Consider the following 23302-nt stretch of genomic DNA (forward strand, 5'->3'; position numbering starts at 1 on the left):
TACTTAATGGATTTGGCACTGGTTTGATGAGATAATAATAATTGTGGAATTTTATAAAGGTTTTAGCATTTGTAAAGCATTATATATATATATATATATATATACATACATATATATATATATATATATATATATATATATATATATATATATATATATATATATATGATAAGGTGAATAAAAAAAATCATCTGTAGAGCCAGAAAGAAAGAACTGGATTCAAATTCTGCCCTGGTACATATTCACATTATAACTTTGTGAAGGCCATTTAATTGCTCAATGATCTATATACTTCTCCAAGGGGCAGAAAAGGGATCAACCAGCATTAATATAAAAATTTTCTTCATTTGAGAATATTCTATACTGATGTATGTAATATAGTATAATCCCTGTCCCTTATACATACCATCTCATTTGCTTTTCAGATGGACATTGTGATGAAGGCACCATTGTAATCCTTATTTTATACATGAGGAAACAGAGATAATTATGTGTTTTTTTATAAACTTTACATTTAATAGTGTGGCTAATCCCTCTATCAATGCAAAGGCTCAGAGAAGCTATTTGATCTGTCCAGAGATACACAGCTTAGTAAAATACCTAATGTATTCTCTGAATTCAGATCTTTTTATTCTGTTTGGCAATCAAACATTATCCTGTTTCCATCTCACTCCCTAGTTATCAAGACTGGGAAGAGAAGAGAAATAATTGTGGAAAGAAGGCCTACCTCCCTTATCATCACCACAAAATGCTGATTAATTGCCACCAACAAATATATAGACACAGGATCTTTGGAGTTACAGTATTCCTCCTTTCCTCAGACAACCATTTCTGCTTCTAATCCAGCATTTACAACTATCATATGGAGAAGCAACTTCTGTGGAAAAAGGGACAATTATCCCCACCAACTGTTCATTAATTGCCATACACAGGATAGTAATAAACCAACCTAGCTGAACAGAAAGGTATCTATCTTAAGAAATAGACAGGAGGCAATATGTGCCAGGCAAGTCAAATCATCACCACTGCCTTAACTACCATCTCCTTTTAGATTCTGAGCAAGGTAGCCCCCACAACCCAAGAGCTCTGGGATTACTGACATTTAATAATGATGTTAAGAAAAAACATTATCAATTGTTTTGCTGCTGCATTATAAGAACCACAGGAATTTTCCATTTGACTGCAGTTGAAACCTTTAATATCTGTGGTTTCTATCTTTATATTTGTAAACTCTATGGGAACAGGGATTCTCTTGCATTTTTATTTCTCTTCCTAGCACTTAGCATGATGCTTTTACATAGTAAATGCCTAATAAATGCCTCATTGATTTGTTCCAAACTACTACTTGAATCCAATACACCCATAAAAATAAGATCATATATCTACTGAAAGAAAGCTATAAGAAGAAGCTATGAGAAGGAAGAGGAAAGAGTCAGAGCCCACGTTTCTGAAGAAAAAGAGAATTTTTTAAAAATCCAAAATAAAATTGTTCATTTTATTATTCAATCTGTTGTTGGTACTAAAAAGCTTAAACTATATTGGAAAAAAATGAACTTTTATTGGCAATGCCTTACCTTTTATACCACCATGAGGGACTTGACTCCCAAATCTTTGAGAGTCTTTCTCTTTAATTGTGTTAGTTTACTACACAGTCAGTTTTTGACTGATATGTGCACTTGGGCAATTTTCCTTGAATATAAGAGGTATTGAAACAAGCATGAGGCTATATAAGAGTTCAACTATACATTGTTAGGCAGTTACATACACACACATAGGAAGTCTGTTTCATGTACTGTTCCATCTGAAATATTCATCCTCCTTGGGATCAGGGTACTGATGGAGCTTTTCTTCACTTGAGTTTGGCTAGGCCTTAGAGAGCAGACACTGTCTGTTACCAATACAGTATTAGAAATTTTTCCAGCTTTGCAAGTCATTGCACACTGTTGCTATAGTCTTTGAGAGCCCAGGATCACATCATTCCATTAGACATTAGAGTAAAGGGGGCAGTCATTATAATCTTTTATCAATATATAGAGCCCATTTTTTCCTTTTTAGGACAAAACCTTTCTTAGAGTTTATTTAATAAACCTCTGGCCTATACACCTTCATCTAACCATTTGAGTCATGTATTTTATAATGTCTGTTACCTGACTTACTAAACTCTAAGTAAAATAAGGGAAAGGTCTATAGCTTATCTGAACTTCACATATTGAACTCAGAGGACATGGGGATAACTAAGTGGACCAGTGGATAGAGCACCAGCCTTAAATTCAGGAGGACCCGAGTTCAAATCTGCTCTCAGACACTTAACACTTCCTAGCTGTGTGACCCTAGGCAAGTCACTTAACCCCAATTGCCTCAACAAAAAAAATAAACTTTATGTTTATTCCAGTGGCAAGAATAGTTATCGAGTCATAGCTGGCACTTAAAATACTTGTTACTATTAAGTCAGCCTATTCCTGGCTCAGGCTATACCACCTTGGCTCTAGGGAAGTCTACATTCTCTTTTCAGTCTCTGCTTCTGACCACTGATCCAAGATATGGCATCTTCTTCCAGACAATTAAAATAATCCGTTTTGGTCTTCAATTTCAACTGCTAACTCTTTTTAAAATTTCATAGCAATATGAGGTTTATAAGAGTATTATTATAAAGTACTATAAATTATAAAGTAAAAAACTAGATAAGCTCTTTTATTAGAGGAAATTGATGGAGCAAAGGCCAAAGAATCATTGATGTTTTCTTAGGAGATAACAATGCTTTTGTAAAAACCAGAACTACATTTGAAAGAAATTTAATTGAAGGAAAAAGCAAACTGACTTAACATTGAGAGAAAACTGGAAAAAAGCATGGCATTTAACTCATAACTTTCTGGACTTCAGACTCAATGGATTTCTTGGGCAATATTCATTCAACAAATATTTAGCATCTAATGGGCACTAAACTGGAAAGATTTCTAATACAATACTGGCAACAGATAGTTTCTACTTTCCAAGGTCTAGCTGACTTCCAGTGAAAAAAATCTCACCATCACCTTGATCCCATGGAGATGAATATTTCAGATAGAACAATGCATGAAACAGAGCTCCTATGTATGAATATGTAACTTTTTGTGAGTGTGTAGTTGAATATAGCCTAGTGTTAGTACATTTTACATTTAAGGAAAATTTCCCAAGTGTTCATAACCCTCAAAAACTGACTATGAGGTAAGGTAACAAATAAGGGGAAAGGCTCTCAAAGATTTGGTAGTCAAGTTCCTCAGCAGTGGTAGAGAAAAATAAGAAAATGTATTATTGTCTTACCTTCAGGGAGCTAGTAAGGAAATGAACCGAACGTGTAGCTATCCTCCCATATGAGAAAGCCCTCTCTCTCAATGCAAGTCAGTACTTTCTTTACAATTTATAAACTTAGAGAGTAGCCTAGAGCACTGAACTTAAGTTTAGTGCATGAAGAGGATAGATGCAAGAGATGGTGGTAGAAATGGCAAGAGTGGAGTTGGTTCTTGTGTTTGCATGTATGAGGGGGAAACACTGTAATCATGAGTAACAAACTGGAGAATAGTGATGCTCTTGGCAGGAAGAGGAAATACAGGAGGAATGTCAGGCTTGAGAGAAAAGATGATTCAATTTTGGACATATCGAGTTTCACTTACGACCTTTTGAGTTATTGTTAGCCAGGATTTGAAATCAGGTCTTCTGATCTCAAAAGTTGACCTGGATTTTGTTGATTCTCTTGTTCCTTAATATGCAAAATCATTGCATTTCTCATGACATATGAAAATATACAGGGACCATTTGGCAATGCTGATCTAGAGCTTAAGAGAATCAGCTGCACTAAAGTGATAGTTGAAATCATGAAAATGATGATGATCATATAGCAGGTGAATTCAGAAAGAAAAGAGAGCTGATCTTAGAACTCAAAGTAACATGAGCAGTTAAGATGGCATAAATATTGAAAAGATCCAGGGAAAGGATCAAAGAAGAAATGGTCAGTAAGTAAACTGAAACAGGAAAATAAGATGCTTTGCAAGCCAGCAGAGAAAATAGAAACGAGAAGGCATTTAATGCAAAGAAGCAAACAGAGATAATCACTAAATTCTGTGATAAGAGGGTCACTTGTGATATTTGAGATAGTAGTTTCCATGAGAAAGTTGTAGAAGCCAGATTATATGGCTATTATTGTCTATTATATTAGACATGAACAGGGAGATAAGGAAGCATAGACTGACAATGTTTTTTCAAGAAATATTGAAGATAATATGTCAACAAATGAATAATGAGCAACAATGGCATATGTATCTTTTATTAAAGATTTATAAAACACTGCCTTCACACCAGTACTGTAAGGGGGTATTAGTGCACTTATTATGGTTCCCATTTTATAGTAGAAGAATCTGAGATGCATCCAAGTGATTTGCAGATGGTCAAATAGCTAGCAGAGTTGAGTAGTCCTGGAGTCGTTGTTGTTGTTGTTTTTTTAAAGATGGTGATACTTGAACACATTTATAGCAGAGGTTAAGGAATTATTGCAGCAGAAGAAACTGAAGTCTTAAAGGAAAGCAGGAAAGATCAGTAGAGTGAGATTCTAAAAGGAAGGGACATAAAAAAGGGTAAAGGATGAAAACAGGGATGTTGAGAGGAAGGAGAAGATGATGGGTGAAGATTTGGAAAAAAATCCTAAGGTAGAAGGAAAGTAAGTTGAAAGAGTTTAAGTCAGACTGTCTCCATCTCTCTAAAGGAGGCAAAGTCTTTTGAAGAAAATGAAGAAAAAGGATGGAGGATGGGGTCATAAATCTACAGCTGGTAGGAACAGACCTCAAACACAATCCTTCAGTTTTATATGTGAGAAAATTGTCCCAGAAAGAGAAATTAACTTGCCACAGATCACTTAGGAAGTAAAGGGCAGTAGATTATAAACTCCTTAAGTGGTGACTTGTTTCTCTTTTGTGTCCTTAGTGCTTAGCACAGTAAGCGGTTAATAAAAGTTCATTAATTTTATTGATTGATTGGAGAATTATAGATGGGATTTTAACCCAACTTCTCCAACTCCAGAACTAATATACTTTCAATTATACCACCACTGTGGCCAATATATTCATATATTGGCATATAAATATATGTATATGTGTACACCCACACACGTTCATATGTATAACATACCCATGTACATAGGTATGCACACATGTACTATATAGTTATGTATACATCCACATGCATATGTGTATTGTACGTAGGTACATGTATGTGCTGCATATGCATATATGTATGTATTATGCCTTTAAAGAACAATCTTTTTTATGATACATGGAGTACCTTAATAAGAAGGGCTGAAAAATGATCTAAGAAATCATCTCCACTTTGCCTCTAGTGGGAAAAACCCCACATACAGAGAATTCTAAAATAGGCATTTGTTTTTATTGTAGATCTTTCTGGTTAAAAAAAGCACTTTTCCAAAAATAAGAAAAATTGCCTTTTCCTAGAAGCATCATTGACTCAAGCTGAATAGAAGAATAAGAAAAGTTGTTGCTGATAATGTACTTGGATGTATAAACAGTCCATAACAAACAATAGATAGGATTGCCCTTAACGTTAACATTGTGATAACCTTCATTTTATTTTATTTTTAAAAATTTACTAATTTTATTTTTAATTTATGGAATAAAACAAATATTAGTATAATATAGCATAATAAAAAGGTACTTGCTTATGAACCTGCAAATCTATTATTCAGAACTTGATATTCTTTTAAAATATATCATAAATTTATCATGTAATTGATATAATTATGTCCAAGTATTTCTATAATGTTATGGAGCAAGTATCATTTGAAGAGGTATATGTGCTGTCCGTTTATGATGTACTAAATGTAACTATTGAGATATCAGATGTCTTGCTGTTTCTTCATGCAAGATGAGGAATTTTGCCACTTGGTGGTTATACATCTACACTGATAGCTTCCATAGGAATTCAGAGACATTTTTCTATTCATCCTTTAACATTTGCCTGACATTGATGTGGGGATGATAAAAGATTGAGCCTAGAAGACATGTTATTTATAATAGTTAAGAAACTATTACTTATTTATACAGTAGGAAAAAAAAAACTTTAGATGAACTATAATACTTAAATTCAATTGGGTACACTAGTCTGGAACCATGAAAAGAAACTTGTTTGAGAATCATAGATGCTGCTTCTTTGAACTGTCAGTCATTATTCCTCCCTCCCCAACCCCTCCCAAAAGTATTTTTTTCTTGTTGTGAAACTTCTTTAATACCAGATTTCATTAATTTCTTTCCTTTAACTCCTGGGATACCTAGATCTTTTAGAAACTGTTTACTCACTATTTGTGTATATATATACATATATATGTGTGTGTGTATATATATGTGTGTGTGTATATATATGTGTGTGTGTATATACATATATATGTGTTTATATATATGTATATATATATATATATATGTGTGTGTGTGTGTGTGTGTGTGTGTGTGTGTGTGTGTGTGTGTATGTATATATAAAACTAAACATTTGTTATAAACCAGGAAGATGTTATAGATAGATGAATAATCTTAGACAAGTATGCTCTTCAATTTCTTCATCTATAAATGTGGAAAATCCCAAATGGGGTTATGAAGAGTAAAATGTGACTGAAACTATTAAACAATATTGAGGAAGGTTATTGTAGCCTTCAATCAAAACTCAAAAGAGTTTTACATGAGTTTTGTTAGCACAGAAAGGGAAAGAACAAATATTTCTATTCTTGAGTAAAAAGATTCTCTGGAACAACAGAAATGCTAAAGCATATACTTACATGTGTAAAAAAAACAGAAAACTCAGTTATAAGAATAAGGCAAAATATGGAAGGAGAAATGGAAACTTTGAGGTTATCATGGTTCTCAAATATTCTGTGGTATTATTTTTGGAATGTAGGGTGATTTTTTCTGGTGATATGAAAAAACTCTAAATAAATGTAATATGAATATTTTGAGTAATGCTATACTCTGTAGAATCTCTATCCCTGAAAATCTCCAGAAAAATAAGAGATGACTACTTAGATTGGGAGAGGGGAGCTAGGTAGCACTCTGGGTAGAGTCCAACCATGAAATCACAAAGACCTGAATTCAAATTTAATCTTATCACTTATTAGCTGGATGATCCTGGGCAAGTCACATATTCCTATATGCCTCCGTTTCTTCATTTGTAAAATGAGTTGGAATAGAAAATAGCAAATTATTTCAGTATTTTTGCCAAGAAAACTCCAAATGAATTCACAAAGAATTGAGTACCACTGAAATGACTGAATAGCATTAGCAAACACTTATGGGTGGTTTTGACATTTATACACTGGACAGCAGGGGACTGAACCAGATTCTCTTTTTTTTTACAATTTTGAAGAGTCATAGATATAAACCTGGAAGGCAGTTCAGGGGACATCTTGTCAACGTCCTTCATTTTAAAGAGGAAGAAATTGAGACTCAAGTCACACAGGGAGTAAACATCAAAGGTAGGATTTGAATTCAGGTCCTATATTTTTGGAGGTAGTATACACAAAAAGGACAGATTTAGAGCCTGAAAAGGTCTAAGAGATCATTGACCTCAACCTTCTCATTTTACATATAAGGAAATTGAAGCACAAGGATTTTAAGTGATTTGTCTAGGGTCCCATAGTTTATATGACTGGTGCAGAATTTAGAATTTGAACTCAGGTCTTCCTGACTTTAGATCCAATACTATATCCATTTTATCATCTAAAGGCTCCTAAGGAAAAAAGTATTAAGAGAGTCACCTAAAAATTGAATAGGTTCCCTGAGGACTACTGAGATACACATTACTAGAAATCTTGAAGCTTTTCAGGCTTAATAACTCTGACCCCAACAATCTTGGACATAGCAATACCTGGATCCTGTAGGCTTCATTAAGGGGAACAGTCACTGCAGGGAAGGGGTGCCCTATTCCTTGACATCACCATCACCAACTGCTGACCATCTGCTATGACTGACAGGTAAACCCAAGAGGTCTGTAGGTGACTTTATCCCTTAGACCACTGATCCTGCTTCCAACCCAGTTCCCACAGTCAGTATGCAGGGATATTGACAACTCTCATGGAGATGTGGCTTGGCAACTGCTCCTGCAGGTGATATCGACAGTTATTGAAGATCCAGAAAAGAAACATTTTGTCACTAAAACCTTTGGCACTGTAAAATAGGTGAACAATCAGAAACTGATATGATTTTAACAATAGTAATGACATTAAAGAATAGGAAATACCATTTCCTTTGCCAGTTCATTCCAAGGATCATGAAACCTTTTCATCTGACTTGAAGCTGATTGTGAGACATTTTCATATTTGCACCCCTAGCCCTTAGTACCGGGTATATTTTACATATAGTATTTTGTACATAGTAAGCAATCATACTTAGATATAGGTTTAGATATAGAAATAATTATGAGATCATTTTCAATTTTTAGATTTGCTGATTTAGTAACCTCTATTGTAATGTTTCCTTTGCATATAGGATGAGAACTGAGGCAACTTCTGCAGCCCCATACTGATGATGGAACAACTCATGCTATCTCTCTATGTTGATGCATAAAAACTTACATTCACCTCTCCTTAAATCTCTGAAGATAATATCATATAACATTGTGATCAATACATATGTTCCTCCTCCATATTGTCAAATGCTATTTGAAGATACAGTGTGATTTGAAAAGCAATATATTTTACTTTAAGTAAAGTAGGAAAGGCAAATGGAGTACCTTCTGATGGAATCATTTTGTATTCTCAGCTCAGTGATCCCAATGGTCTGAAAAACAGTGTTTTCTAAAAGTCTTTGTGCAGTTTTAAACTACTTAAAGCTTTTGGGACACCCTCTGCTTCAGATGGGAGAGAGAAGAGAGAAAAAAGAAGCATTTTCCAATATTTGCAAAATGTATTTTAAAATGTCTTTATTCATTTACCCAAAACATTTGCTTCCAGGGCATCTTAGAACTCAGAATTCTGATACCACCTCTTCATTGTCTGGATGCAGAAACACATTTATTTCAGCAGAAAAATAAACACTCTAAGAAAAGGTTGTAAATAATTATGGCATGATTCAGTCTCCCTACATGAAATGTTTCATATGTGCCTAGCGAGTGACGTTGTAGTCAAAGGTTTATTCCCTCTTGAGAGTTTTCCCTTTATATACACTATTAAAAAAAAAAAAACCTTTATCAGTGATGCAACTGATTTAAGAAAGACAAATGTGGCGCTTTATATTTGACATATAAATTATAGCTATCTATATTAACAATGATTTCTATGAGGTTGTTTACACAAAATATGTGAGAATGTGTTGGGAGAGTGGAAAGAAAAACAACCCAAATCATTTAGGGAAGGCTGCCTACACCCAAATATCCTGGCCATTTTCTTCTGTGCCCTGATGAGGAGAAGCAATTAACAGGCAGTAGAGAAGTTAAAAGCATCTTAGGATACAGAAAGCTAAGTCCCTTGCAAGTAAGGAAATATTAGGTTGTCTTTTAATACCTAAGTTCCTGTTAGTTCTACTTGAATGTATTTTTATGGTATAGAGGTGATACTGAGTTCTTGAAGACTGAATAACACAGACAACTCTTATTCCAGAAAATTCTTCAGGTAGAGCTATGTCTCTCAATTGGGGGAAAGCCATTTATATTAAGTAGCTTTAATCTATCTTCCACCAGGATGAAGAAGGCTCATCATTCACCAGGGGGTGCATTTGGAGGCCATAGCTATTAATGAAACCACCTATCTACTAATGCTAATTCTGACACTGATAAAACCTGTTTTTTTTTTTTTTTGAGGGGGTGGTGGCAGCATGACTTAGTGGGTTTTTAATAAAGAAGACTCAGGGTCTATTCCTGCCTCAGTGTGATCTAAGGCAAGTGACATGTCACCGTGCCTCAGTTTCCTCATCTGTATAATGAGGGGGTGAACTCAAACTGCTGCATAGATTCTTCTCAGTTCTAAATCTATGATTCTATGAAACTGTATAAATATATATCAACATAAAACAATACAATTATGTAGATACACATATATGTGTGTGTTACAAATGACAGCAACACTTTCATGGAACTTCTTTTCACCTGCTTGCCTTACTTTAGCTGCAGTGCTAGGTTAGAATAACCTGAACCCAAACAAATTACAGTTTTAACTTATGTCCTGATGCCTTCTTTCTGGCCCAGATCCATCATCACCTCCCTGCCCGGTATCCCCATTACCAAGGGTAAATACTGTATCTTATCCTATATCTTCTCTTTTGCAATCCTGAAGGCTGCTATAGATCACCCCAAAATTTGAGTCTAAATTTATTTGCTGACCCCTCCATCCTTTATTCTCTGCAAAAATTCCACAAATCCTTTTGGAAGTAGGATAACCAATCCAAATCCCCGAAATCTTAAAAGAATGCTTAAGTATTGAATTACATGTACATTCATTATTTATCTATAATATTTATCCATACATTCATCCACCCATGTATTAGTCATTGAAAGTTAGCTCCTCTTTCACATGGAAAACCGAATCTTTAGTAACTAACTGAGGAGTTGCCAACAATGAAACATGCCCTTATAGAGTCCGGACAGATGGCACAGCTGTCTGGGCACACCGACGCATTCCAGACCAGTGCTTTTTCAGAGGCTCGAGTACCCTTCCCCACCCTCTCCAGGCTCTTTTCTCTCACCATACTCTGGATGCACTTTGGAGAATTGGAGACTTGCCTCCACTCCTCTGGGTGTATTGCTCCCATCATCTTTACCCCACGGAGCATTTCCAAGGGAGGGCAAGCATCCTGAGTCCCAGAATCTGTATCAGGAGAAAAGGACAACTCTATGCCTGGGGAAACGGCATGCTGCTCACCTGAAGGACCGGCGGGCTCCGAATCCCACCGTGTCTTCAGTCAGTTCCTGGCTGCATGGTGAGCGCTTAGCCAGCTGCAGCAAGGATAGTGAGGGAGCTCCAGAAGACTCGCTCCAGCTGTTCTCTTTCGTCCCCTTTTCTCCTCTATAAAAAGAGGTAGAGGAGGAAAAGCTCCGCTTCTCACAACTCCTGCCTGTCGACTCAATGCCTGGAAATTGTTAAGCCTTCTCTTCTGTCTAGCTCCTAAAATACAGTAATCCCTGGACTAGAGGGTAGGGAAGGACGGGGGCAGACACACGCGCACACACACACACACACACACACACACACACACACACACACACACACACGGACCCTACTTCCCTCTCCCCTCCCCACACATACACCCCAGTCCTTCCCAAGTGAAAGCACTCAGAATTGAGCCGAACACACCAGGCAACAGGGGAATAGGCTCCGGCAAGTCTCCTCCTGGTTCTTGGTGTGGCACTGTTGAGGAGGAGAAGGGAGGGGAGGAAGTCAGAGAGAAGGAGTCCTTTGAACCCACCTTGCAGGTAGCAGCAATTCAGAGCTCAATCTGATACTGGTCCAGACAGTTAGAAAGAGAAAAAGGGGTGGAGGGAAAAAGACGGTCCCCGAAGAGAGTGGAAGAGAACCGGAGATCTGAGCTTCACGGTTACTTAATCTCCTCCAGTTTTGAGACTGAAAAAGGGGGAACCTCCTCCTCCCCCAAAAAACTCTTGAGCGGTGGGTACTCTCCCGGGCTCCCAGGTGCCGACACTAGAGGGCAGCGATTTCCACTGTATGAGTCCTAAAGGGGCAGGCGGGGCCGCAGATAGGATAAGGGTAAATATAAGGAGAGGGGTTAGGGATAGAGATAGGGATGGATGAATTGGCTTCCTCTACTCTTCATCTTCCCGACCGCGGGACTGAGAGACTAAAATTGCTCAGAATTGGTTCCTTAAAGACCTTTTCTTATTGAAGAGCTGGAAAGGAGGAAAAGGGATAAGGCTGAGGAGGGAGAAATAGAAAAGGGGGAGGCATAGAGGGAGGGAACAGAGGGACAATTTGCAGCTTTTAGAGGCTCCTGGCATAGTCCTTTGTGTGGGAGGAGGTAAATTGCTCAACTAAAAGCCAAAAGTGGTGATTTCCATAAATATGGAGGGGGAAAGGGGGTGTGTCTGTCTTTCTAAGACCTAGGAGGTAGGAAAGATCATTAATGAAGTTTGGGAAGACATTGGAATTGCTTCTCAAATGGCAGCCCATTTTCCAGAATTAGAGGACCAATTTAATTCCCCCTTACAATTCCTATGACCTTGAGCTGTCACCACCTCTTTGGGTCTGACAAATGAGGGGTTGGACAGGAAGACTTTGCTGCACCTTTATGGCTCTAAATCTTTGATCTATGATTTTATGGATGAATTAGAGCTGGAAGTTATCTGAGAGGTCATTTAGTCCAACATTCCATCTAACAGCTACAGTAACCTGATCTTAGAGAGGCTGTGATTTGCAGAAGAACACATAATTAAAATACTCAAAAGGGCATATTGCTTTAGTTGCTCATTGGTGTCTAATTTTCTCTCCAGCAGAACAAAGAAATTGGAACAGATGACTTTTCAGGTATCTTCTAGTCTATAACCCCTATGGTTCCTTCCAACAGCTCCTGGAAAGATGAATTAAGATTTACCATACCAGGCTACAGTTAAGTGGTAAAACCATTCAATAGGAACCCAAATGATGTGACTAATGGGCTTCTCACAGCTAGCTCCCTATTTCTGAACTGGAGCCCAGGAGTCCTGAAACTGAGAATTTCAAATGGATTAACATAAACTTCATTTCAGATGTTTAATAAGCGACTGGCATTTACTTGAATCTGGATTTATTTTTTTTACTTTATTCTGTTGTGGAGAGGGAGATTTGGAGTGGGTAGTGGGAGTAGCTACAGCAGGAGAGACTCAGAAACCACAATGTGAAGCATTTAAACCCCAAGAGGCTTCTGTGAAAGAGGGAATATTCATAAGATACCAAACTATTTGCTACACTCAAGAACAGAATTATGGCTGTACTGGTAAGGAAGAAGTCTTACAGCTTGTTAAATCCAAAGCAAAAATTCATGCTTTAAAAAAATAATGATAGCACAACAGGGAAAAATAATGTCAATGGGCCCAGGTGCACTTTGGATGCAAAAGATCTGTGTGAGTAAAAGTACAGTTAAGGCCAAAAGAAGAGTGTTATTCCCAGTCCTTGGACTCTGACTTGCTTCTATTTGTTTCATTCCATATTCTCAGAAAATGGGATGACATTAGTAATATAATCTGAAAAATCACAATAGGAAACATGGAAAATGTTTTTCCTGTTATGTATGGAATAATCTGCTTCTGGCCCTGGCTCATAAAACCTAGATTTGGAATGGAAAGAACAAGAATGATGTTCTAATTCATCTTGAAAAGAAGGATGCTATAGTTTATTTAGGGCCACTATTCAAAAAGAGAGAACAGTTTCTTCAGTCTGGAAATAAGGAAACTATTTAAGGAGCAAGTCTTTTACCAAGGATAGAAAATATAAGAATATATTACATATTATACATATTATACAGTATGTTGTACATCAAGAAGTTGGCCTTCTTTAATCAATAAACATATATTAAATGCCCACTATGTGCCAGGCACTGTGTGTCAAAGGAAGTTTCCATGAGAATAAAGTTTGTAAGTTAAGGAGTATCCTGAATGTCACTTCAAGGGACTCCGGTTCAGGGTCTTGTCCAAATTATCTATTATCTTCTGGGTTATACAACTTTAATTAAATAGCTTACCAGTTTTAAAATAAAAGGAATTCATTATTTGGAGGTTAATTATTTAATTTATGGGTTATCATTGCTAGTCAAATGTGTTTTCATAGTCTCCCTTCTTTCTTCTTCCACTATGTTTTTGGGGAAAGAAGAGAAAAAGACACTGAAGGAATAAGGATTTTGCTACTTATTAGTAAATGGCTCAGTGACAAAGAAGGTAGAAATTTTGCCTAAAATGAGGTTTTTATTTCTTTTAAATGCTAGCATTCTCTCAGCCTCTATAGACTTTGGTCCTCATTCCAAGGCCAAAAGGTATTTTATCCAAACATTCCAATTAGAAACCTGGATCTTGGTTTTTGTATTCTCCCTACAATTTTCTGCTCCTTCATTCCCTGACATTCAGAATCATGGCCTGCCTACATAAAAATCTCATGCCCCTGATTCTTCTCCTTGTACTTTCAATACTAACTCTTTCGACCCTACTTCTCTGTCTAGTTCTTTTTACCTATATATCTTCCATTGTGCCATTTGAAATCCCTAATCTATTGCTAGTATAGAATTCTTCCTCATTCTTAAATCCTTTCTTTTGTGTTATTTTTATATGCTTATTCATTTATAACCAGACAAATCTTAGAGGCTACATATTCCAAACCCCATATTTTATTTTATTTTTTTCTTTGTTTCTGATATTATAGCTTGTAATTGTATAGATATGGTCTTTATGTAATATCGTATCATATATTATATCACATATCTTGGATTTGACTTCAAAGATTATTTAGAAAACCAAGGGACTTGAATAAAATTACAATTATACTGCTCTATGTATGTATCCTTGAATGAGTCACTTAATATACTTTAAAAATATTTTCCCCCTCAGATACAGGACAAGAACAGTTTTAACATTCATTTGTACAAGATTTTGAGTTTTGATGTTTTCTCCCTTCTTCTTTCTCTCCCTCCCCTCCTCTCTTACAAAGAAGGTAGGCAGTTTAATCTAGTTTATAACATGTGCTATCAGGTAAAACACATAAATCACAGTTATGAAAGAAGAAACAGTTCAAAAGGGGAAAAACATGTGAAGGAATAAAGCAAATGAAAAAAAAAAAGTTTTGATCTACATTTAGAATCCATTAACTCTTTATCTGGTTATAGATAGCATTTTCTTTCATAAATCCTTTACTTGTCTTGGATCATTCCATACTCTCAGAAAATGGGATAATAGATTAGTAATATATTGTGTTGCTGAGAAGAGCTGAGTCATTCATAGTTAATCATCCCACAATGTTGCTGATAGAAATATTTTCCTGGTTTTGCTCAGTTTTTGTAAGTGTTTGTAAAAGTTTTTCCAGTTGTTTCTGAAATCTGCCTCTTCATCATTTCTTATTGCACAATAATATTCCATTACATCAATATACCACAGTTTGTTCATCTATTCTCCAATTGATGGGCATCCTTTCACTTTCCAATATACTGCTGCCACAAAAGGACTACTATAAATATTTTTGCACATGTAGATAATTTTCATTTTTTTAATGATCTCTTTGGGATAAAGACCTAGTAATGATATTGCTGTGTCAAAGAATATGAACAGTTTGGTTGTCCTTTGGGCATAATTCAAAATTACTCTCAAGAATGATTAGATCAGTTCACAACTCTACCAACAATGCATTAATGTCCCAATTTTCTCACATCCGCTCCATTATTTGTCACTTTTCTTTTTTGTCATATTAGCCAGTCTGATAGGTATGAGGTAGTATCTCAGAATTGTTCAATTTGCATTTTTTCTAGTAAAAAGTGCTTTAGAACACTTATCCTATGGCTATGGATAGCTTAAATTTCTTCATCTGAAACTGCGCATATCCTTTGACCATCTATTGAGGAATTTGAGCCCATATTTTTTTTTTTTAACTTGAAACTGGTCCTCAGAGACGGAGTGACTTAACTAAAGCCATATAGATGGAATCACGAGTGGGATTTTAATCTAAGTCATCTGACCAGTGCAATTTTTACTGTTCTGTGCTATCTTTTCTAACACAGAATGATAGTTGCCTTTCCCCTTAAGGTATATCATTTTTTTTTACCCCATCTCTCTTTAATGCTGGGCATTTTTTTCTGTCATTCCTTTCTTGCTGTCTTTTCTAGCACAGAATAATAGTTGCCATTCCCCTTAAGGTATATCATTTGTTTTACCTCATCTCTCTTTAATGCTGGACATTTTTCCAGTTGTTCCTTTCTTGTCCATAAACCAGGAAGAAAAATAGGCATACTTTTTGTGACCCACTTTCATTTCCAAACCTTTTTTCTGTCATCATCACTCATCAACTTCTTTTCTTCAAATAAGAGATCATGCTATCCAACTATATCACTCTATCTACAAGTTCCCAAGTCACTCTCCCATCTCTTCAACATCTTCCTTTTTAACCCAACCTCTGACCTCTCTTTGGTGATTTTGATATTCACATTGATAACTCTTCAGAAAGCCTGGTCTCAAATATCTTCAAATATCTCTACTCTACCACAGGTACTTGAATATTATACCTTAGACCTCTTTATCACTCTAAACTTCTCAATATTCTGAATTCTAAAGAATTGTTCATGAATTTTTGTCTAATCTTTCCGATTCATTCCTCATAAACCTGCTCTTTGAGATTTCTGAGCCTTCATTCCCTCCATTCTTTTGGTTGATCTATGTACCAGATTCATTTCTTTCCCCTTTCAAAATTAAACTCACAGGTTATCATGTCAACAGGGCATTATTTTCTGCCTTTGAATTTCTTAACTCCTTGTCATTTCACTTTTTCTATACTGTTAATTGCCTATTGAGACTGCAAACATTGCAGGAGGAAGTCATGAAACTTCTGACTGAGTCAACTACAATTTCATTCTATAAATTTCAACTGGGTTTTTCCCACTGAACAGCTACTCATTCATCTCTTTTCATATCCCTAACACCTTCCAAATCTTTTTCCTCAATTCCTAGATCTACCTTAACTCCATTTTTCTTCAGTAGATTACCTTGTTGTTGACCTTACTGAAAATATTTAGACTGTCATGAATTTTCTCAATTCCTACTCTCTGTAGTTAAAAATCTTTCCATTTTTTTTATCCATCCTCTTTCTTTCCTTCATTTTTAGGGCATGAAGTAATTCTCCTTCTAGTCAAAATTAACCCCATTCACTGATGCCCTTTAATAATCCCTTTCTATCTCTTCTTGGAGAGTACTCCATAAATCATTCCCCTGCTTTTCCTCTCTCCTTTAATCTCTTCCTGAATATTGATTTCTACTTTGCTGCTTAAAAATATGCCCATGTCTCACTTATCCTATATAAACAAGACAACACAAAACAAAAAAATGAAACAAAAAATACATGTCTTTTCCATGTTATCCTTCAGATACTGTCTTATATTTCCTTCTCTTCACTGAAAAACTATAGTCTCTACTTGTTCTCCATCATCTCATTCCAGTCAACTGGTGTCTAATCTGTACCAATCTTTTGAAACTGCTGTTTCCAATTTCTCTTCATTATCATTTCTATTGGACTTTTCTCCATCCTCATACAAACTTGTCTTCTCCACAGTAGCAAATACTATTGACCAATTGCTTCAGATTACCCTTCTTCTTTAGCTTTCAAGTCTCTGCTCTCTTCTTACCTTTTCTTACTTCTTTGACTATTCTTTTCAACTTCTTTTCCTGGCTTGTTGTCTTTCCAGCTTTCAAAGTGTCCCATAATGCTTTGTCCTCCAGTTTTTTCTATATCATCTCTTCTTTTCTTCTTGGCTAATTGCACATTTCTTACCCCACTACAGAGTGAAACAGAAAGAGATTAAGATTGAGACAGAAATAAAGAGCCATCCTTTCCATGTGCCTATTAATCAAATAAGAGAATGTATGTAAAGAAATTTGTAATTGGTAGAGCATTACATAAACTCCAGTCATTTGTTAAATCAATTGAGGTAAAAACCCTGGAATTTGGGGATAAATTTTAAAGATAAAACAGTCTGTGTATTTTATGAATGAAGCTATGAATCTATACAGATCAGTTTAAATAGTTGGAACTCAGAACATGGATTCAAACAAGTGAATCTATGAATTTCTACTAGTTGATGAATAAATGAGCTTAGTTCTAGTGAATTAGTAATTGTGATATTTAATATTTTGATTCTCTACCTATGGCCCAATCAATAAGTATAATAAGTGAATGAAAATCAGATTTTGCTTTAAGGGATCAATCAGAAATGGAATTGGAATACAGAATTGTGAATGAATGGTCAGAGCATGTAAGTATTTGAAATTGTATGGAAAGTTACCAGAAAAGAAAATGAATAAGGAAAACAACATTGGACATTTTGCTGAATGCAAATATACTCAAGGAAGGCTAAATATTAGGCTGATAAGAAATAAAAATAGTAGCAGGATGCAAAAAATGATAAATCTTGAGGGCTAAATGTCCTCAAAGTTAGAGCAGCCTACTGAGATGATAAGGGAAGAAATGGACAGAATTCAGAAAGAAATTTTGCTTCTGTGGACTTTAGCCACATTAAAATCAGGGAAAAATGACTTTTTTGAAGCATCCCATCAATACCACAGCTAATGTTTTAAGCTTTCTAAATTATACCCACTCCTCTATGAAGCCAAAGGGATTGGTCAATTTGAATGTGTCTATCAATTAATAGCAAGCACAGATTATGATAATAGATGTTATTTTATGGAATTATCTAAATATTTCTTTTCTTCTCAAAGACATCTTCTTTTAGAGCTATGTCCTTTATTCAGGGGATGCCTATATTTAGACTAATATATCATCTACATTATTAGATTGTAATCACTTTGAGGGCATGTATTATATCTTATTCCATTTTTTATGTCCAAAATTTCTAGTCTAGAAAATGGTACATAGTAGATACTTAACAGATGTTTGTTGAATTAATGTTGCTTGACCTCTGTATGAAAGTATATGTATCAATCAATCAATTAGTCTTTATTAATCTCCTCCTACCCATCAAGTAGCTGGCTCTGCAGTCAGGAAGATTCATTATCCTGAGTTCAAATCTGGCCTCAGCCTTATCTATGTGATCCTGAGCAAATCATTTTACCCTGTTTACGAAGTTACTTTACCTCAGTTTCTTCATCTGTCAAATAAGCTAGAGAAAGTGTACTTTAGTTTGTACAAAATTAACTGAACATTACACTTCATTACAGAAACAATGAGATCCTAGGCTTGTGGATTTTGCACAAATCCTTCATGGAAATAGAATTCTGATTTCCACATATTTTATTAAATTATATTGTCTTACCTCAGAACCTCTCACCAATACTTCAGCATCTTTACTAAGAAAGCCCCAAATGAGGTCAAGAAGAATCAGACATGATTGAAAAAACAACTAACAACAAGATCATATATCAAACTAGATCCAGAGGATATAAGAACAAAAGTGAGACTGTCCTGGGGCAGCTAGTGGTGCAGTGGATAGAGCACCACTCCTGAAGTCAGGAGGGACCTGAGTTCAAATCTGGTCTCAGACACTTAACACTTCCTAGCTGTTGTGTGACTCTGGGCAGATCACTTAACCCCAATCAACTCAGCAAAAGAAAAAAAAAGTGACAGTCCCTGCCTTAGTTAAGCTTATACGTTACTAGAAAGAATATGTATTATAGAAAAATCGACATAGAACATATGTAAAATAATGTTTACAAAGTTTTTCCTTTGGGAGAGAGAAAATGAGAATCAGTAAAAACATTGTGTGGGAGATAACAATAAGTAGTTTTGAAGGGGGTAGGAGTTCCAAAAAGGTGCCAGTGAAGAGGAAATATATTCTAAGCATGAGCAACAACCTTGCAAAGTCAAGGAGATGGAGAGATGGAGTGTCATATAAATGTAACCGCAAATAAGTCAGTTTACCCAGAGCATAGATGGTATGATTAGGAATAATATTCCATCAGCCTAGAAAGATAGGAAGGAGATAGTCTGTGAAGAACTCTAAAAGCCACATAGAGGAGTTTGTACTTTATCCTAAAGTCTATGGGGATCTATTAAAAGTCCTTTAGCTAAGGAATGACATGGTCAGAACTGTACTTTAAGAATGTCATTTTGGTAGCTGTATGGACAATGAATAGGAGAGAGGGAAGACTGGATGTACAGAGACCAATTAAGGAGCTTTTCCAGTAGTCTTGGTGAGAGATGATGAGGTGATGTATGTATAAAACTATATGATTTAACAAAACATTTGCAAATTATAATTCCATGTCCATGGAGGATTTATGTAAAATCCACAAGCCTAAAATTTCGTTATTTCTGTAATGAAATCTTATTAGTTCAGATAATTTTACACAGATAAAAACAAAAACAAAACAAAAACTCTTCTGTGGGTATGCATCTGGAATATTTTATAGTAGATGTGTACCTTTGGTCACAAGGAGGGATTAATCAGAGAGAATGTGTGCTTGGAGAAAAATAATTTAAAACACATCTTACTGTGATCATGGTGAATCACCCTCATCAAGGGCTGTAACTAGGTCAGAGTGACCAGGGTTTTGTCCCAGTGCTCCAAATTTAGAGGATTCTGACAGTATTTTTTTGCAATACTTCAGCAATATAAAAGTAATAGAACTTCACACCTAGATGAATAAGAATACTTAGCTAACACAAGAAGCTACCAAATGGCATGGTGGAGTGGAATCTTTTCTTTCTGCCTCATCCTTCTCCTTCTTGAGATGTTTGAAATCACACTGGCTATCTGACCTTGAATAAATCACTTAGGGAACTCACCTTCATCATTTGTAATATGAAAGCTTTGTGATTTTTAAATGGAATTTTTCTTTCTCTTCTTGCTGGTTTTAATAGCACATTGCAGTTTATAAGGTATCTTTAAAATATCTTATTTTGTCTTCACAGCAATTCTAGAAAGTAGGTGATATAATTATCTTAATTTTACATGGGAGGAAACTGAGGCAGGGGATAAGTAATTTACTTAGGGATACACAGTTAAAAGTGTCAGAGACTGGATTTTTACTCACGTCTTCCTGACTAGTTCTGGCTCTCTAACCATTGGGCCATCTAGATTGTATTATGTAGATATGTTACTTGTTTTTGTGGGTTTATTTATAGTCCAAGTTCATATAATAATTTGAATAAAGCTCATGTAATAATAAGTTCACGAAATGAAGTTATTAATTATTTCAATTATTTTTCCCTTGATTCTTTAGGATTCTTTAAATATAACATAATCTTATTGTTATAACCAGTATTTTCTAGTACTATGTCAGATAAAAATTTTGGTGATGTATATCTTGTTTTACCTCTGAATTTAATAGAAAGGATTGCAGTTTATCTCAAAAACAGTGGTAGCTTTTTGTTTGTGGTTACAGAGGAACTGTGAGAAAGTATTGATGTACTATTAGCGAACCCGTGAATAGTTGCAACTATTCTCTAAAGCAATTTGTCATTATACACAAAAACATTACTTAATAGTATATGTCCTTTGACCTATTTCTACCACTACCAAATTCCCCTGTCTAAACAACCAATGAAATAAGAAAAGGTCCTATAAATATAAAAACATTTACAATAACTCCTTTTTTTGTGTGGTGATAAGAACTAGAGACTAAGCAGAACTAAGAGTAGCTGAATAAGTTGTGGCATATGATATGCTAGAATACTATTATGCTCTAAGAATGAAGAAATAGATGATTTAAAAAAAACATGGAAAGGCTTATTAGAACTGGTAGCTAGAAGAATAATTTATTCTACAACATTAGTATTATAAAAGTGAATAAATTTAAGGACTTTCATAAACAGATGAAGAATGAAATGAGGAAATTAAAAATAATGATTTATGTGATATGAGATAAATATCTTTGTTTTTTAAAATGTTTTTTCCAATTACATATAAAGACAATTTTCAACATTCACTTTTATAAGTTTTTGAGTTCCATATTTTTCCCTCCCTCAATCCCTTCCCTTTCTCTTTTCCCCTCCTCAAGATGGCAAGAAATCTGATCTAGGTTATACATGCATAATCATATTAAGCATATTTTCACATTAATCATGTTATGAAAGAAGAATCAGAAAAATAGGAAAAACCATTAGAAACAAACCAAAAAAGTGAAAACAGTATGCTTCTATCTGTGTTTAGGCTCCATAGTTCTTTTTCTGGTGGTAGATAGCATTTTCCATCAGGGTCTTTTGGAATTACCTTTTATAATTGAAATTGCTGAGGAGAACTAAGTCCATCAAAGTTGATGATCGTGAAATATTGTAATTACATTGTACTCCTGATTCTGTTCATTTCACTATCGGTTCATGTACATTTTTCTAAGTTTTTTTGAAATCATCCTGTTAAATAATTTCTTCTAGCACAATAGTATTCCATTAATTCATATATCACAACTTATTTAACCATCCCCCAATTGATGGGCATTCCTTCAATTTCCACATCTTTTCCACCACAAAAAGAGTTGCTATATATACATGTGGATCCCTTCGCCTCTTTTATGATGTCTTTGGGATACGGACCTAGTAGTGGTATTGCTGGAACAAAGCATATACACGGTTTGATAGCCCTTTGGAAAGAGTTTCCAATTAGTCTTCAGAATAGTTAGACCATTTCACAAGTCTAACCAACAGTGCATTTGTGTCCCAAATTTCCAACATCCTCTCCAATGTTTATCATTTTCTTTTTCTATCATGTTAGTCAATTTGACAGGCAGTTTTTTTAAAATTTGCATTTCTTTACTCAATAGTGATTTAGACTATTTTTATGTGTTTATAGATAACCTTAATTTCTTGGTTATATCCTTTGACACATATATTATATGATTATATCACTTTGACCACAATGGGTTTGTATTCTTATAAATTTTATTCAGTTTCTTATAAATAATAGATATTAGGCTTTCACGAGAAACTATAAAAAAATGTTTCCTAGATTTCTGCTTTCCTTTTAATCTTGGTTGCATTCACTTTGTTTGAGTAAAATCTTTTAAATTTAATGTAGCCAAAATTATCCATTTTGCATTTCATAATGTTAATTAGCTCTCGTTTGGTAATAAATTCTTCTCTTCTCTATAGACTTGACAGGTAAACAATTCATTGCTCTCCTAATTTGCTTATGGTATCACCTTTTATATAGAAATAATGTACTCATTTTGACTTTATCTTGGTGTATAGTGTGAGATGTTGGCCTTTGCCAAATTTATGCCATACTATTTCTTAGCCAGTATCAAATAGTTTTGATGATTGCTGCCTTAAAATATAGTTTTAGTTGTGGTATGGCTAGGCCACCTTCTTTTGAATTTTTAAAATTCCTTCCCTTGATATTCTGGACCTTTTGTTCTTCCACATGAATTTTGTTACTATTTTTCTAGCTCTATAATTTTTTTGATAATTTGATTGGTATGACATTGAATAAGTAAATTAATTTAGGTAGAATTGTCTTTCGTTATTTTAGTTTGGCCTATCTATGAGCAGTTGGTATTTTCCCAGTTATTTAGATCTGACTTTATTCGTGTGAAGTGTTTTGTAATTGTGGTCATAGAGTTCTCAGGTTTGTCTTGGCATGTGGACCCCAAATACTTTATATTGTCTACAATTATTTTAAATAAAATCTCACCTCCTATCTCTTGCTGCTCATAGAAA

General features: G+C 35.1%; 1 protein-coding gene across 2 annotated transcripts in view; it reads right to left on the reverse strand.

Moving 5' to 3' along the window:
• Positions 1-11576, reverse strand: part of HTR1E (5-hydroxytryptamine receptor 1E) — an 87912-nt gene extending 76336 nt beyond the window's left edge. Inside the window, exon 1 of one of the 2 annotated variants that reach the window (XM_074310346.1) lies at positions 11424-11576. The gene's annotated coding sequence lies outside the window, so the exon portion shown is untranslated. Of the gene's footprint in view, positions 1-10879 lie in introns of both variants that reach the window. The other variant, XM_074310345.1, reaches the window with a different exon arrangement.
• Between the last annotated feature and the right edge of the window lie 11726 nt (positions 11577-23302).

The sequence above is a fragment of the Sminthopsis crassicaudata genome, chromosome 4, assembly GCF_048593235.1.
Source record: "Sminthopsis crassicaudata isolate SCR6 chromosome 4, ASM4859323v1, whole genome shotgun sequence".
Lineage (NCBI taxonomy): Eukaryota > Metazoa > Chordata > Mammalia > Dasyuromorphia > Dasyuridae > Sminthopsis > Sminthopsis crassicaudata.